Source organism: Polypterus senegalus, chromosome 9 (assembly GCF_016835505.1).
Source record: "Polypterus senegalus isolate Bchr_013 chromosome 9, ASM1683550v1, whole genome shotgun sequence".
Taxonomy (NCBI): Eukaryota; Metazoa; Chordata; class Cladistia; order Polypteriformes; family Polypteridae; genus Polypterus; species Polypterus senegalus.
The window spans coordinates 16,473,250-16,491,674 of NC_053162.1; the positions used below are offsets into that span (position 1 = coordinate 16,473,250).

At 35.3% G+C, this 18,425-nt stretch overlaps 1 protein-coding gene across 4 annotated transcripts in view; it reads left to right on the top strand.

The window, feature by feature from the left end:
* znf618 (zinc finger protein 618) overlaps positions 1-18,425 on the top strand; it is a 154,042-nt gene that overhangs the window by 45,533 nt on the left and 90,084 nt on the right. For all 4 annotated transcript variants that reach the window (XM_039762734.1, XM_039762733.1, XM_039762735.1 and 1 more), the window contains one exon: positions 15,888-15,954. The gene's annotated coding sequence lies outside the window, so the exon portion shown is untranslated. The remainder of the gene's footprint in view (positions 1-15,887; positions 15,955-18,425) is intronic.

Genomic DNA, 18,425 nt, shown 5'->3' on the forward strand with positions numbered 1-18,425 from the left:
TAAAAATAAAGCTGAAGTATTACTTTACGTTTAAAGAAGTACAGCTGAGTGTCATCTGTATAAGATATACAGCTAATACTGTGCTTCCAAATTACATCTTCTAATGGCAACATGTATAGAGAAAGAAAAATACATTGCAGCATCAAATCATGGTGGACACCATCAGATTATTTTGTTTTAGCTGTCTGTTACAAAGGTTAATTAATACAGTATGCATTCTTTAGTCGTCTTTTTCTATTTTCTTTTATGTATCCTTGTTTAATATTCAGTTTTTCCCATGGTCTGGAAATGAATTTCCTTTTGGCTTTGAGTGCCATTGTGTGTGTACAACTATGCCTTGTAACTTGCTGTCACATTTTGGCTCATTCTATTGCCTGATGTTGAATTTATATTAACCAGCATACTAAGAGCAGTTGAAATATTTAATAGGGCTGTACAAAATGGCAGGAACATTTCTGCACAAGTAAATGGAGTCATCAGTCAGTCATTTTCCAACCCGCTTAGTTCTGATCAGGGTTACAGAGGTCTGCTGGAGCTTATCCCAGCTAGCACAGGGCACCAGTCCATCACAGGGGGAACACATACACCCATCCATACACTATGGCCAAAGCAATGGAATATATTGTAAACATTACTGCATTTGTTAGCTGATAATGGTGATATGAAGTGTTAATAAAAAGTATAATTTGAGTTTTAAGATTTGTTATTCAGTCTTCAAAACACCAACATTTATTACTGCTACTGCTAGAAATACATTTTTATATAAACAAAATCAGATGGTACATCTTGTAGAGCAAAAGAATACTTTATTAGACGTGAAAGTGTTAATTCTATTTTTTTTTTTCCTATTTTCAAAAATCGTTTGCTAGATACGGATAAAGCTTCTTTAAGTAAAGTAAAACCATATTTTTCTTTCTGATTCACCCGAAATAAAAGATCTCCAATTTAATTTTTTTAATGACATTAAACTCTCAGAGGGATATTTAAGGACAAAGTTTAATTTTAAAGGTAATGAATGTCAGTTTTGTTAAAGTAATATAGGAACTACTGAGCATGTTAATGTGAATATTTTCATTTCACAGCTTATTAACGGATTTGAAGATGAATGCTTCTTTGGTTTCAAAAGTACTATTTTTAATGAACAGAAACATTCACAGTCTTTGTGAATTCTCAATTTATTTTGCATTTAAAATTTTGTAAAAGAATGAGATTATACTTATGTTGCATAAAATTAATGGAAATACAGTAAGACCACAAATGTACATTTGTGTGTATTCTACAGGGGAAGTTCTGATTCAAAATACATGATCTGTTGTGAAAAATGCTATCCTTAAATTAAAAGGTGACTTTCTTAGTAATTGAAATTTAGGTTTTGTTAATGGCACAGTGGTTAACCATTACATCTGCAAATGTTTCACATTCTGTGTCTGTCTGTGCCCCCATACGCAACCCTAGTACACTAGTTTTCCTGCCACATATTAAAGATGCATGTCCTGGAATTAATTGGTGAATCTAAACTGGCTCTCTGTAAAGTTAGTGTGGATGTGCCTTTGTATGTGCGATGCAATGGACCCATGCCTTGTTGCCTAGTACTACAAAGATGGTTTCTTGTACTCTGTGGCCCTGATCTAAATTAATTTGGATAAAAGTGGAAGAGAACTTTATTTTTTTATTCTAAAGTTTAAAATATCAGTTTAAGGATTAATTTTACAGAGTTCTTGTTATTATTTGAACTTTTAATTTTTGTCAGAAGGTTATTTCCAGCTCAAAATATGATCACAGAAATTATATACTAGTGCAACCTTTACTCACCTTTGAAATTTGCAGAGGATACGTTTTTACACATTGAGGATTTTCTAACAAAGGCCTATTTACAATTTTTCTAGCATGTTTGTTGTTGTCATTCATTTTCTTTTTAACATTCATCCATCCTTTTTCTAAAACCACTTAATTTAATGTAACACTAGGTACAAGCAAGAAGCATCCTTTTAGTTGGTGCCGTTATCCCCACTTCCTTATACCAGGCCAATTTAGAGTTATAAGTCAGCCTAACAAATATGTATTTAGGGTGAAATGTGGAGTACCTGGGGGTGAAAAAAAATCAAAGACTTACTGGTGCTTACTGGAGGTGTAGCAAGTCATAAAAATAGACCTGAAAGAAATATGTTAGATAGTTTACCTCATAGATAAACACACATAAATGTTGCATTCACATCACCCAGGGATGTTCGGTACACTCACCATCATGGAATGTTTGACTTGTGGAAGGTGGATCAGTTTTACCTGAAACTTTCCCAAAATGGCTCAGAACTGTGCAGCCTGTAAGTACAAGGTGAGGAGGAACCTCCAGGCAAGACAGGAAAGGATCACTTTTTTTAGTGGAGTGGTCATTTATGTACGTTTTAATTTATTTACAATCTTGTACTTCCTGTTACCATCATGTCGCCGTTAACTCTATCAGCTTAAAATACAAGGGTAAAACAGCAATATATTGCTACTTTTATTTGTGTAAATGTATTCATACCAATATATTTATTAAAGATCCATTATTTGTTATGTGGGCATTAATAATTTGTTTTCCAGTCCTGATAATGTGTATGCTCCATTTTATGGCTATCATGTAACATATTAACATTAATTTGTGTAAAATGATATTTTTCACTGATATTGGACCTTATAAGATTGGATAGAATTATGTTTAGACTACCTGCCCAAAGTTTGGAATCGGCAATAATATTGGTTATTCTTAAGTCATTCAGTGATACAATAACTGTACATTTCAGTAAAATAGACAATAAAATGTTTCTCACATAGGCAATACAAGCATTGAATATTCCCCACATTAATGAGGCAATACATTTTAAAGGTCTCTCATACCATATTCTGTAAAGTGACTTTTTTTTTTTTTTGCACCTTCACAACAGCATCAGAATGTACGAACGCGTATTTGAGCCACAGAGAAACAAATTGGGGACACTGAAGAAAAAAAGTGTATTTTGTGATTAAAGTGGAAATTTCGTCTTTAATCTTGATGCTTGATATCACTCATGATGAAATGTGTTAAAGCATTTATGTTTGAGAGAAATCATTAATTTCATTTAAATAATACTGTTAATAATTAGGCATGTTGGGGACGGCACGGTGGCGGAGTAGTAGTGCTTCTGGGAGTCACATCCCTAGTGTTCCCTACCTGGAGTTTGCATGTTTACCTGGTGGGTTTCCACAGTCTGCTTCAGTTTCCTTCCAAGGACATGCAGGTTTGGGGATTTGGTGATGCTAAAATGATGCCAGTGTATGTGTGTGCTTATTTTCACCTTGTGATGAGATGATGCTTTGTCCAGTGATTGTTTCTGCCTCACACCCGACGTTTGCTGGAATGGATGCGTCCTTGGATTGATGGATGTAATCATTAAACATCCATCCTTTTCAGAGGTATTGTGTCAAGGTGTCCTGGGCATTTAATGCATGTTTTGGGCAATGCACAATACAGAGAAGCCAAACGTTTTCTCACCATAATTATATCTTGTATTGCCACCTGGTGGAATCCTTCAGATTTACATAATGTATGCATGCAAGTATAAGCAGTACACTACTTGAATAGCAGTAGTGTCCGCAGGCACACGCGTAGCATCTTGTGAAGTGTAAACCTGGCCTTAAGAAGTATATCTTCAGTATGGGTACAAGGTTTGTACCCTCCAAAAAAAAAAACTGTATGCTATTAAGAGTACAAATGTCATAGCCATGCTAGTGCTACTGTTGGCATATATCCTGAGGGTACAGCAACAAGTTGTACTTGAATTTATGGAAGGGTGTTACTTGTCTGCTGATCTAATACTTGAATTTCCAATAATTCCAATAAAATAGTATTTTGAATTTGTGTGCTTCTTGTGCTATTTTAAGGTACACATCACATTTTTTATTCATTGGACACTGGGAATATACAAGATGTGTCATAGTTAATTGATAATGTTTCATGGGATTTGAGATGAATTCGATTTTAGGCTTACTGTCTTAAATGAATAACCAGCAATACATAATAAACTATCTCACATAAAGATAAAGACTGGTTGGTGAAATCCCTTTGAATATCGAGTAACATCAAAGAAAATAACAGTAATAAATGCAAAGCTAGTTAGTAAGTTAGTTGCATAATAAATATATGAATATACAAGCAGATATATTAATAAAGTTTCTTAATATTAGGACCTGACACCTTTGTAGTGTAATGAGCAATGTTATTGTTGCATTAAAATAAATTTACACATTTACTGTAAGCAAGATTTATTTTAACTTGTATATTTATTTTGTGACCTACTGCTAGCTTTGTGTTATTATTATGTGTTAATTGTTATTATTTTGTTCAGTCTTTTAATCAAGGAAAGTCATGGACTTGTCCTGAAGCCAGTCAAGTCATTGTGCTAAAAGTCGAGCCATTGCCCCAGTTGGGGCTGTGGTCTGTGATCGTATGCACTCTGGAGCAGGTTTTTGAAGGAAATCTTGGTGTTGGGCCGAATTCATAATTCCCTAAATTTTGACTGGTCTTCCTGTGCCTGCCCTTGAGATGTACAGTATTAATTTTGACAATAAATTGTGGTTTAGTTTTAGTCTTCTGACTAAATTGCGTTGTACTTCTAGTCACATTTTAGTTTTTTATTTATTGTTAGTTTTAGTCAACAAAAAATAAATATCAGTTGAGAAAAGGTAAATCAGATTTAGTTGACTAAAAGTAAATAAAGTAAATTAGTCAAACAGTCAAAGTCAGATGGATATCTTGTTTAACATATGAATATGCACAGAATACACTGTTCCTGTAAAGTATTATACTAACATACACACTGTTTGTTTCTTTTGAGAAAACTGAACATATTAGATATTTGTGCCTATACGTCCTGCAACTATTAATACCAAACATTTTACAAATAATACACAACAGAATTTAGGTATTTGGGAGTACATATGATGACATGTCTAACAGTTAAAACAAATTTAGTAAAAATTGGTTGAGAAAGAAGAAAGTTATGACCGATATTTAACATAAGAATTTGTCATGTCTCCATATACTCCTATGAGTCTGAGGATCTGGACTGCCCCAGTGTGAAAGGCGCGTAGATTGTTGCCATTAATAGGATAAGCATTGTGGCATCTATGTGTGTAAGTTTATGGTTTTCATGATGTGAATGTTGGCTGCTGCTTTGGTTGACTTTATTGACTTTATGATTGCATTTTGTTTTTTTCAGAACACCTTTTTGTCATCCAAGTTTCTGATTTTTTTTTTTTGCTTTCGGTTTTGACTTCTGATTTTTTTTGAGAATGTGCTCAGTGTTTTTGAAAGGTAGAAGTGACTCCAACATTGGCTTACTTTTTGACTTGGCATTTCATACTGTCTTCCTGCAGAGCAGTACAGAAATTATATATCAGTAGTATGACGTGAAAAGCATATTTTGTGCACCACAGTGTTGCTTGTTTATTACTTAAGATTGTTTTAAATAGTTTTAAGATCCTCAGTAGGTCACTTAATGTGAATATTTTCCAACTGCAAAAATTATATATTTTAAAAATGTTACTCTAGCACTGAGTTGTCTAAAATGGGTAAAATTTATTTTTTTTTCATTTTCTGATTTTTGTTTTTTGTTTGTTTCTTGGATTTAAATACTAAGGTTTGTCAATATTGGAATTGTTGGATTTAAATTTCACTACTTACCATTGCATAATCAGATAAAATGAGAGTTGTGATTAGTGAACTTGTTAAATGCTTACACAAATGAAAAAAGTAAAAATTATCGTAACCCATTATTTGTAAGTTTAGGGTGTGATCAGTTATTAACTAGGTAGTTTGAAATATGTAATGATTGGTTGTCAGGGTTGAAGCATTCGCAGTCTTACTCAGACACAGTGTTCAAGTTTTCCTACTCCCTCTAAAGATGGCTGCATTTGATGCACATTCTATTTTTTCTGCTTTTTCCTGCTGTTAATTGGTGTGCATTTCTTAAGTCACTGTGCTGTTAAGAATGGCAAAATAATGTTTATCTTTTATAGGAATTTTAAAATTTTATATTAAAGTCCAGTTATTTCCACAAGTTGTTTTAAAAGGAAGCAGTAGTAATTTTTTCAAATGTATACATTTTTAAACAGTAGACACAGGTGCAAAAGACTTGAGCAGCTACTTTATTGTCATTTTAGCTTTTATGATCATTGGCAAGCAACTGATTTCCCATCAATCTATGCTCAATAACTTATAATGACAAAATGAAAGATTGTTTTGAGAAAGGCTTGCAGAGTTATTAAAAGTGAAACACTGAAATCTCTCATTCATATAAGTAATTCACATCATTAATTCAGTACTTTTGTAGAAGCCTTTTTGGTAGCAATTACAGCTCGGAATCTACTTGGGTAAGTCTCTGCAAGCTTTTGCACACCTGGATTTAGGCAGTAAATCACATTCTTCCTGGCAGATCTTCTTAAACTCTATTAGATTAGAAGGAAAAAATCTGGAAACTACCAATTTCATAGATTTTGTATGGAGTTTAAGTCTGGGCTTTGTCTAGGCCAATCAAGGACAGTCATGGACTTTTCCTGAAGCCAGTCGGGTCATTGTGCTAAAAGACAAACCGTTGCCAAAGTTGGGGTTGCGGTCTGGGGTTGCATGCCCACTGGAGCAAGTTTTCTTGAATTCCACCAAACACAGAGAGTTCCTTCATCATTTCCTAAATTCTGACTAGTCTTCCTATACCTGCCCTTAAGATGTACAGTGTTAATTTTGACAATAGATATTGATTTAGGTGTAGTCTTCTGACTAAATTGCCTTGTGCTTTTAGTTACATTTTAGTTATTGTTGGTTTTAGTCAACAAAAAATAAATTTTAGGTTGAGATTGACTAAAAGGTTTAGTTGACTAAAAGTAGATTAGTTTTGGTCTCGTCCGATGCGAGAAATGGACGTCTGAAGTGGAGCTCCGCTAGCAGTGGTGTTGTTTTTCATATTATTTGCTTATTATTCTGAGATATCCTGTATTTATTCAACCCGAGAGGGACTGCTACAGTATATAAGCACATATAAACATGGCCAACAAGAAGGGGGGTTCGAAAGAATCGAAAACTAAAGCTACATCCAAGCTACGATCATCAAGCCCCAGTTCAAGATACGGCCTATCGGACACAGACCTGCTACATCGTCGCCGGCTGAGAGCGAAAAGGGAAGCGAAGGTGCGATCGTGAGTGCAGATGTGGATAGCTCGCCGACTGGAGAAGATTACCTGAAACTGGAAAGGGCCGGGAAGTCCGCAGCTTCAATTACGCAATTACGCGAGCCTGGAGCAGCAGGGACACCGGATTCAGCAAAGTCTGCTGCTTCATCTATGGTACAAGAAGGCACAATTGAACTATCTGAACTGAAGGTGTTGCTTGCTGAGCTCATGCAAGATATAAATAAAAGCGAGAAGGCTAATGAGAAAGCAATGGCAAAGGCACTTGAGAGACTGAAACAGGAATTGAAACAGGCCAATGAATGGCTGTGACAGGAATTCCAACAGGCAAATGAAAGGCTGCGACAGGAATTCCAACAGGCAAATGAAAGGCTGCGTCAAGAGGTGCAACTTGAGCTTCGACAGGTGCTGGGTAAAATTGAAGAGCGCATTCAGGAAAACTCGGTTAAACTGAGCACGCTTACTGATCAATTGGAGCATCTTAAGGAGACATTCACGAATCGGATTGAAATGGCCGAACATTTAGCTGCCAGTGCCGAGGAAAGAGCAGTAAATGTCAGTTCGAATGCAAAAACTCTGAGAAAAACTTGGAGACAGACTGGCTGCTTTAGAAGATGGGAGTAGAAGGTATAATGTCAGAATTGAAGGTCTGCTGGAGAATCGAGAAAGTTCAAACCCTGTGAAATTTGCAGCTGAACTTTTTTCTAAAATAATCGGGGGTGACTTTAAAGCAGAATCTGAGATAGCAGCGCTTACAGCGCTGATCAAACACCGTCAGACCCGACCAAGATCTTTTATAGTTCGTTTTGAACGATTATCATTTAAGCTAGAGGTGATGGCACTCCTCAGAAACAAGGAAGATATTATATATGAAAATAACCACATTCGTATCTTCCTGACTTCTCTCCAGCAACAGCTATTAAACGCAGCCTTCTATAATATTAAACAGCTGCTACGGCAAGCCAGTGTCAAATACAGCCTCCTGTATCCGCAAAACTGAAAGTGGAATGGCAGGTCATTTCTATGTCTTCGCTAGCAAGGAAGAAGCAGAAAATGAATTAAGAAAGCTGATCCCGGGACTATTCTGATACATAATAGTGAGTCATGGCGGTAAATGATAAAGCTAGGATTAATAATCTACTGTCTGATCTATTGTTTTAAAATACGGGTTTTTATCAGCATATATTCTCATATATTCTTATTATTACTTAGTATTACTAGGGCTATCTGTTTATGTTTTATTGTGCTTAATTACTTTTCCTCCTTTTTTTTCTCTTTTTCTTTTCTAATTATTTCATCTGTACCCTAAATGAGACTGTTCAATATCATACCCTTGGTTTACTGTTATTGCTATTACTGCATTAAGACTTGTTATGCTTATTTTGGACACATCTTTAACACCATCACCTGGGTTTATTATCTGGGTGTATCATCTTAATGCACTAAAATTGCTGAAGACTATATATATATTTTAAGTGCAAATTTTTTTTTTTTTCTCTTTTAAAGACTATATTGGTAACAGATATCTCTATCTTTTAACCCTAAAGCGCCACTGCATGGGGCTTTTTGTGCTTTGGACGTGCTCTGTCTCTGGGTATGTCAGAGGACTGGGACTGCGTGAAGTGGGTTTTAGCCTCACTTGGGGAGGCAAAAGGGAGGGTGGGGGTTAAGGGGAGAGAAAGAGAGCAGGCTTGATCTATACCTAATCTATCATCTCAATCTTTATAATTATAACTATCAACGTAATAATAAGCTGCATGGCAACAACTAATAGGAAATAGGAAATTAAGACCTAAACTATCTCACTTCCAGTTAAGACTATAAAATGACATCAAAAACTCAGAATCAGTGTCTCCATGATGGGACAGTTAACTTCGTAAGCTGGAATGTTAAAGGCCTGAATCACGAATTAAAGAGAAAGAAAGTACTTTCTCACCTAACAGGTCTAAATGCTAAAATAGTATTTTTACAGGAAACCCACTTACTAAGCAAGGATCAGTTCCGCTGCAAAAGACTGGACTGGCCAAATGTTCCATTCTAGTTTTACAAAGAAAACTAGAGGGTGGGAATTCTCATACATAGAACAGTACCATTTGTAGCATCAGATGTAGTATTGGATCCTGAAGGGAGATATGTAATGGTCATGGGAGACTTATCTAACTGTAAAATGATTTTGATAAATGTTTATGCACCTAATGTTGATGATAAGGAATTTATACAAAATTTATTTGCATCCATTCCCAATCTGAACACTCATAAAGTTATAATGGCTGGGGACTTTAATTGTGTTTAAATCCACTTTTAGATAGGACTTCCTCCACAGGGGAACGCAACTAACACCGCAAAGATAATTACAAAGTTTATAACTGATCACAACTTATCAGATCCCTGGAGGTTTTTAAACCCAAATTCAAGAACATATTCTTTCTACTCACCAGTACATCATTGCTACTCAAGGATTGATTACTTCTTTATAGATAATAACTTCTTGCCTAAGATTAAATCTTGTAAATACGATGCTATTGTTATTTCGGACCATGCACCTATGAGCTTGGAGCTGAAATTACTAAGCCCCATACACTCACCCGCAGATGGCCTCAACCCGCTTCTATTAGCTGACGAGAATTGTACTGAATTTATATCCAAACAAATCAAATTCTTTCTAGAGACAAATACATCCCCTGAGATCTCTGCAGGAATACTCTGGGAAACTCTTAAGGCCTTCTTAAGAGGACAGATTATCTCATATCTTTCCCACAGAAATAAATCCGAAGCGAAGAAAGTAGCAGAGATAAAAGCGAAATTACTAAAATAGATGAAGAACATGCCAGACTACCAAGCGAGACTCTACATAGAGGAGGCAGGCTCTACATTCAGAATTAAACCTCTTGACAACTAAAGAAACTGAACAACTAATTTACAAATCCAGACATCATTACTATGAACATGGAGAGAAAGCTAATAAGCTTTTAGCTCAACAAATTCACAAGCAAGAATGCATAACGCAATCTCGTAATCACTAACACGAACGGAGATAAAATCATCGAACACAAAAATATAATGCACACTTTCAGAGACTACTATAAATCCCTATATACTACTGAGTTTAAAGAAGACAATATACAATCTAATGCATTTCTGGATACATTACAGATACCACAAATAGACGCTTTTAGTGTGGAGGAACTTGATAAACCTCTGGATTATCAGAATTACTAGATGCTATAAAGTCACTCCAAGGTGGAAAAGCAGCAGGCCCTGATGGCTACCCTGCAGAGTTTTACAAGAAATTCTCCGCTCAGCTAGCTTCCTCTCCTATTAGCAACATTTACAGAAGCCAGAGATAACCAATTCTTCCACAAACCTTTCGCCAAGCACTAATCACTGTCTTTCCAAAACAAAATAAGGACTTATTACAATGTGCATCATACAGACCAATTTCACTTCTGAATAACGACGTTAAAATACTCTCTAAAATCATAGCTAGAAGGATGGAGAAAGTGCTCCCCTCGTAATATCACAAGACCAAACTGGATTTATTAGGGGCCACACTTATCTTCAAATCTTCGACGCCTGTTTAATGTAATATACTCACCAACTAAATCAAACACCCCAGAAATATTATTATCATTGGATGCAGAAAAAGCATTCGACATGATTGAATGGAAATACCTTTTTACTATATTGGAGAAGTTTGGGTTTGGCCCGAACATTTGTGCATGGATTAAATTACTGTATACTAACCCAGAAGCTTCAGTTTGCATCAATAACATTTGCTCAGACTACTTTAAACTAGAACGTGGCACTAGACAAGGATGCCCTTGTCACGCTGCTGTTTGCATTGCCATTGAACCACTGGCAATACATTGTCGAAATACTGATCAGATAAAGGGGATTAGCAGAGAAGGACTGGAACAGAAAATCTCATTATATGCAGATGATATGGTACTGTTTTTTCGGACCCAGAAAATTCTGTGCCTGCAGTCTTAGCAGCACTCACAGAATTTCAAAAGATCTCTGGTCTCAGAATTAATCTGAATAAAAGTGTACTCTTTCCAGTGAATTCTCAAGCATATAATATTAGATTAGACACCCTACCTTTTATCATTGCAGAACAGTTTAAATACCTAGGGGTAAACATCACAAGTAAACATAAAGCTCTTATCAACAAAATTTCGCGTCTGCATGGAAAAAATTAAACAAGACTTGCATAGATGGTCAACCCTTCATCTCACACTAGCTGGAAGAATTAACACTGTTAAGATGAATATTCTTCCTAAGCTCCTTTTTATTTCAAAACATCCCAATATACATTAATAAATCATTCTTTAAGCAATTAGATTCAACAATAACCTCATTTATTTGGAATTCAAAACATCCACGCATCAAAAGAGCGACCCTACAAAGACAAAAGGCAGAAGGCGGCATGGCTCTACCTAACTTCCAGTTTTATTACTGGGCAAATATACAGGCGATAAGAACCTGGACACAAATAGAAGAACATACACAGGCTTGGACCGCAATAGAAGTAAAATCCTGCAGTACTTCTTTGTATTCCTTGCTCTGTGCTCCAATAAACACACGTTATCGGCAATACACTAATAACCCAATTGTGCTCCACTCACTTAGAATCTGGAACCAATGTAGAAAGCATTTTAAGACGGAGAAGCTTCTATCTGTGGCACCCTGCAAGAGAACCACCTCTTTCAACCTTCACAAACATATGCAGTTTTAATATCTGGAAAAATTTGGAATTAACTTGCTTAGAGATCTTTATATAGACAACGCCTTTGCATCCTATGAACAATTACATTCCAAATTTAACATTCCAGCTACACATTTCTTTCACTATCTTCAAATCAGGAACTTTGTTAAACAGAACCTTCCAGATTTTCCTCATCTTGCACCCTCATCCACGCTGGAAAAATATTGCTCAATTTCAAGGATTAGACTCCATCTCTACAATATATAAAATCATTTTACAATCCCTTCCTTTCAAAGATCCAAGAGGACACTGGGAAAAGATCTCTCAATTAATATATCAGAAAAGGAGTGGAAAGTAGCAATGCAGAGAATTCACTCTAGCTCCATTTGCGCAAAGCATACAATTATACAACTCAAAATTATATATCGAGCACATCTGTCTCGACTAAAACTCTCAAAATGTTTCCAGGGCATGATCCAACCTGCGAACGTTGCAACCAAGCCCCAGCCTCACTGGGTCACATGTTCTGGGCCTGCACCAAATTAACATTATTCTGGACAAACATTTTAATTACCTCTCAGACAGCCTTGGACTCACAATCCCTCCTAACCCATTAACAGCTGTGTTTGGGGTTCTTCCAGAGGGTTTAAAGTGGAGAAGGACAAACAAATTGTGATTGCATTCACTACACTGTTGGCACGCAGACTTATTCTGATAAACTGGAAGAACCCAAACTCTCCTCTTTTAAGTCAGTGGGAAACGATGTGTTATATTATTTGAAATTGGAAAAAATCAAATACTCAGTTAGAGGATCCGTACAGACTTTTTCAAAACATGGCAGGATCTAATCAGTAATATTTTAAAATAAGTTTATAAAGCACAGAGAATTTATTAATTTAGGTATTTTACAAGCCTTAAATTTTACGCTTTGGCTTGCTCTCTCTCTCAGGGTGGGGATCGATCTGTTCTTAACTAAATTCTTCCTTTTGTAAAAACTTGATTGCTTTGTATCGATTGTAATAAAATTAATAAAAAATAAAAATTAAAAAAAATAAAACAAATAAAAGTAAATTAGTTATACAGTCAAAATCGAATACACTGTACTTGTAAAGTATTATACTAACGAGCCAGACCACATGTAGTGATTATTTTTACACATAATGAAGAGTAGGCGTAGAAAGGATTTACTCCTAAAGATCTTGGTTAGATAAAGGAAGCTCTGGTCTGACACCACAGTTTTCTGGCCTTCAGCATTCTTTGGTTATGCTGTTGTAAGATTTTTACCAAAAAAGGATGGACCAAGCAGCACACATTTCATTTCAGCACAGGGTTTAGAAAGAGTGAGACCATCATGGACTATCTGATTTATGTGACCATATGCACATTTTAGATTTATTCTGATATCTTTTTCTCCAGCAACTGAAAAATACTGGTTAAAGTAATACTAAAAATAAAATTTCAAACATTATATATGTACTGTTAAATTAGTGAATTCCACAATTTTGTATACTTACATTTAAATAAACCCTTAAAAGCTGTTTTTAATCATAAAATACTTTTAAAATCAGGTTTGGCAGATTACTCTGTTAGGTTTGCAACATTTGCAAGATTTATATTTACATGATTAGCTTGTTAAAAAAAACTCCTTAAAGAGTAGCATTTAATGGATGAGTCCATTTTTTTACATTAATGCAATATTTCAGAACTCCTGTAAAAGAGCCTTTGCTGTGCTGTTTCCAAAGTGTCACATGAGTTATCAGGTTGTTATTGCTTAGCCTATGTGCAAATTCACAATTCCCTGTAGTCCGTTAATCGTAACTGTGACACTGCTTTACATTCACTAAAGTACGATCCTAATATAGGACATAAGTGTTTTTACTGTATTCTTCAAATTTTAGAGATTATGCTCATAAACATTAGTTTGCCCTCAAAAAACCAATACCTCAAATTTAGTGTTTGCAGATTCATATGAAACAATACGGTTTTGCTGTACTGTACATGTACATATCACACTAATTGGGAGAGACACTTCTAGCACTGAAATCCTAAATACATTTTTTGTTAGTATTAACCAGCTGAGCAGCTAATTTCATTAATGATGCAGACAAGCCAAATAGCCACTTCATTTGAAACTTGCCTCGATTTTTAATTGCTATGACTGTTGTTGTCACTGCTACTGTAAGTGTAAGTGCGTGTGCTTGAGGTGGTTTCACAAAATGGATGGATGTGTGGCTGAACATGTGTAGATTTGCTCATTACAACCACAGAACAAATGCAAAGCTTCAGTTCCTTTATGAGGACTGTGTACAACACATTATTAAATACAATTTATCACCCCAGCATTTCGTCTGTTGTAACAAATGCATGACACTACAAACTAAACAGTTGCATGTCACATCTGAGGCTGCTGAGCACATCGGATTATGCCCTCAAAGCTGCAGAAATCTGCTTCTTAAGTAACTTGTAAAGGGATAAAACTGGCAATAACAAAATCTTATGTGCGTCTGTGAATTGGCTTTTTTTTTGTTGAGCAGAGTGGAGCAGGATTTTGGCTGGCATGATAATTGCCTGATGACACCCCAACTAGTGTTATCCAATTACATGTGTGTATATACTGTAAGTTATTAACAATGCATCACTGCATTCATGCTCATTACTTGTTGGACCGTGTCATATGTAATAGAGATTTGCAAAGAGCTTCATACCGCTCATTGTCCAGTTTTGTTTAGTTCTTGTCAGCAATGATTTTAAAAGCCTTCATCTTAGTTTTCATTATTAAAAGTGCATTTTTTTTTTTAGTTTTTATTCCATTTTCATCATAGAAAAAAATGCTGTTGAGGAGTGTTTTTTGTCTTGGCTTTTATCAACAAAATTAACACTGGAGGTGTACCCTCATAGTGTGATGCTGCCATCGCCATGCTTCTCTGTGGGGATAGTATTAGGCTGGTGATGAGCAGTGACTGATCTTCGTCAGACATAGTACTTGGAGTTGTGCCCAAAGAGTTCAATTTTTATGTCTCATCAGAGCAGAGAATCGCCCACTCCAAAGACCCAAAAAATTCTGGGTCCTTTGAGTGCCTTTTGGTAAATTCCAAGCAGGCTTTTTTATGCCTTTTCCTCGAGTAGTTTATGTCATTTAAACAGAGGACTTCTGAAGCTCTATTAGAGTATTCTTTGGGTTCTTGGTCACCTCCCTGACTAAGAGCCTTCTTCCCCAGTTTCTCATTTAGGTTTGACGGCCAACTGTGGGACTTATTGAGACTATTGTGCTCCTGGGAACAGTTAAAACATTAGAAATGGTTTTATACCCTTGCCCTGATTATTCCTCAATACAATTTGATCACGTAAATGTACAGAGAGTTCCTTGGACTTCATGGCTTGGTTTTTGAACAGACGTGCTGTTTGAGTTGTGGGAACTTGTATATAAAGGTGTGTGCATTTATAATGATATTCAGTCAACTCTAATCGACTACAGGTGAACATGCTCTGGAAACATCTCAAGGATAATTAAAGCAAACAGGATGTACCTGACCACAGTTTGGAGTGCCACAGCAAAAGGTCTATTTACTTACATGAATGAGAGATTGTGCATTTCTTTCTGAAGTGTTTTATAAAACAGTCATGGAGTGACTGGAGTAAAGAAGTTTTCTTTTGTTAATCAAATAAATGTCAATCAAATTAAAAACAAAGTAACTTATGAAAATTTTAATTATTTATAATTGTTACATTTTAGAATTTCTGATCAAAGAATATAAAATGTGAATAATCATGCTTTTATGAGTTGCTGTGTTTTTGGTTTTGCAATGTGGAAGTTAGAATTCCCATGTTTGCGTTTTAAAAATGAGTTCTTTTTCATTTGAGAGATTTCTTTTGGTCAGATAGCATTACCTTAAATTGTTTGTGGAGTAGTGTATGCTTTGACTTTTATTTATAAATTTGTGAGTAGTTTCTCTCTAGTGAAAGAATACTCTTGTATAAACAGGTTTTCTTCTACGAGGAGGATGTCAGATTATGCTTTGTGCTCTTGAATCTTGGATTTGGATTATACGGTAAGAATATGTTAACATTTTTTTAATTCTATCCACACATTTTAGGTTCATTTTCTGTTAATGTAATTTTAGTTTTAATGTTCATTGTTAGATATGTGCAACATTTTCTTGATTTGAGAGTGACGACCAACTGAATAACTGTACAATTAAAGATTTCAATTAAAACTGTTAGCAATAGAAATTAAATTCTCCATGTACTTTTGGAATTTTTGTCTGTGGGTTCTTTTTATGTCTTTGACAATGAATGTTTATGACAGCAAATTCAGTATAGGAACATAAAGTAAAGAATTTTTTATTATAACTACAGCATTGCTTCTCTATATACCAAGTAAGAAACAAATTCTTAAACTTAATCCAATTTAGTTTTTTGGTATCTAAATATCATCAATAAATTCTGTGTATCTCACATGTTTTAATCAGCTTGCAAAAGGTGTGCAAAATATGTTTGCTTAAAGAAGCAGTGATTAAAAATTGAATTCCTTTGGTTCAGTTTTAAAATAGTACAGTTGCACTCTGCATTATTCTACCCCTATTGCAAATTAAGTTTATTGGCAAAATTTACAAACTTTCATCTGTTTGCACTAAACAAATCAAGCAAGAAGAATTAAATAGATCGACACAAATTTTACAAGTGGTTTCTCCACATTCAACACAAAATGCCACTTTTTTAATGACAACTTCAATCCATGAGAATAGAATCCGCCATAAGAGAATACATTTGCAAATCAGGTTTTGTCTCAAACACACCTGATGCAGCTAATCAAGGGCCTCATTAGTTGCATCAGATGTTCCTGAGATAGAACACATCAGATACCTGGGCTAGCTAGGGGTTGTGTTTACAGTGATGTTTAATTGCATGTTAGAAATATGGGTAAGTCAAGAGAATTGTCCAAAAAGTTAAGAAATTAAAAGAACACCGGCTACACTACCTGGACATGTAGAAAGAAGAAGCTATCAACAGCTTAGCCAGATTTCAGAGGTGGCAGGTAGCCAAAAATCTGCAGCAGGCACTGTGGTTTCAGTTTCTACAGTAAGGTGAAAACTAAACGCTGAAGGTCTTCATGCCCGAACTCGGACGTACACCACTACTGACCCAAAAGCACAAGAAAAGTCTAAAACCATATAAATAAGCCTCAGATGTTTTGGGATTCTGTTCTGCGGAACTGTGAAACAAAAGTGGAACTTTTTGGGCGTATGGATCAGCAGTATGTCTGGAGAAGGACCAAAGAATATGCTGAAAAAAACTCAGTGCCTACAATGAAGCATGGCAGTGGCTTGGCGATGCTCTGGGCTGCTTTGGTTCTTCTGGCACTGGAAACCTGCATCATGTGAAGGGCAAGAAGGATTCGATCAAGTATCAAGAAATCATAGGTTAAAACGTCATGCCGTCTGAGACCTTCCAAAAGGACAATGATCCCAAGTATACCAAGCCTTGGTTTCAGAAAAAGCCTACCTGGAAGATTCTAGAGTGGCATAGTGGGATTTGAAGAAGGTGGTTGGCAGCAGGTCATAGCAAGCAAAATGGTGCATTGATAAGTACTAAAGATGCTTGTCATGAAGGGGATGAATAATTTTGAGACTGCAGTAGTCATTAAAAGTGGCATTTTGTGTTGAATGTGCAGAGGTCTACTTGTAATATTAGTAGTTTTGAGCTATTTCAATTATTCTTGTTTGATTTGTTTGTTGCAAACAGCTGAAAGTTTTTGTACATTTTGCAAATAAACCTAAGTTGAAATGGGGGTTGAATAATTTTCAATGCAACACTATATTATCAATGGCATTTTTGTAGTCATGTACTTAGGATCTGAAAAATTTTAAGATCTCCATCTTAGGGTAAAGGTACTTTAAACTCTTGGCTTCAGTAGTTTTTCTCATTTTTTTTTTACATAGATCTAGAAGTTATTCTTTTGAAGTATTTATTTTTTCTGATATTTTGTTTTTTATTTTCTGATATATGGTAGTTGAGTGCTGTTTTCTTTTTCTTTGAGTTTATTGTAATGCTTTATTATTATTATACAATTCTATTCGACTTTCCTGCTCTGTTTGTCTGTGTCAAATTTTGTAATCAATTTTTTTACCAACTTTTACTGAACCGATTTCCTTTAAACACTGCATGCCTGCTGATCTCAGGTGACAATACAATATTTCATCAGCTTTCACTTGGGATCTGTACTTTAGTTATGTCAAATTTTTAATTTCTCATTTCCTAATTTTATACTTTTAGTGAATACACATATTGATTAATTGATATTTGTTATGACAATAAAGCAGCATTGGTCAAGTGGTTATCGTGTTGGATGTTCAACCAAATGTTTGAAGGTTAGAGACCAATGTACTCAAACTAATTTTATTTTTTTAATTTTACCAATTTTTCATCATTTATATAGAAATTTGGCAAAATACTCTTTTTAGTGATTTGGTGATATTGGCTCGATGAATAAAGTGTTAGGCTAAGTGAGAATGAAGGTTCC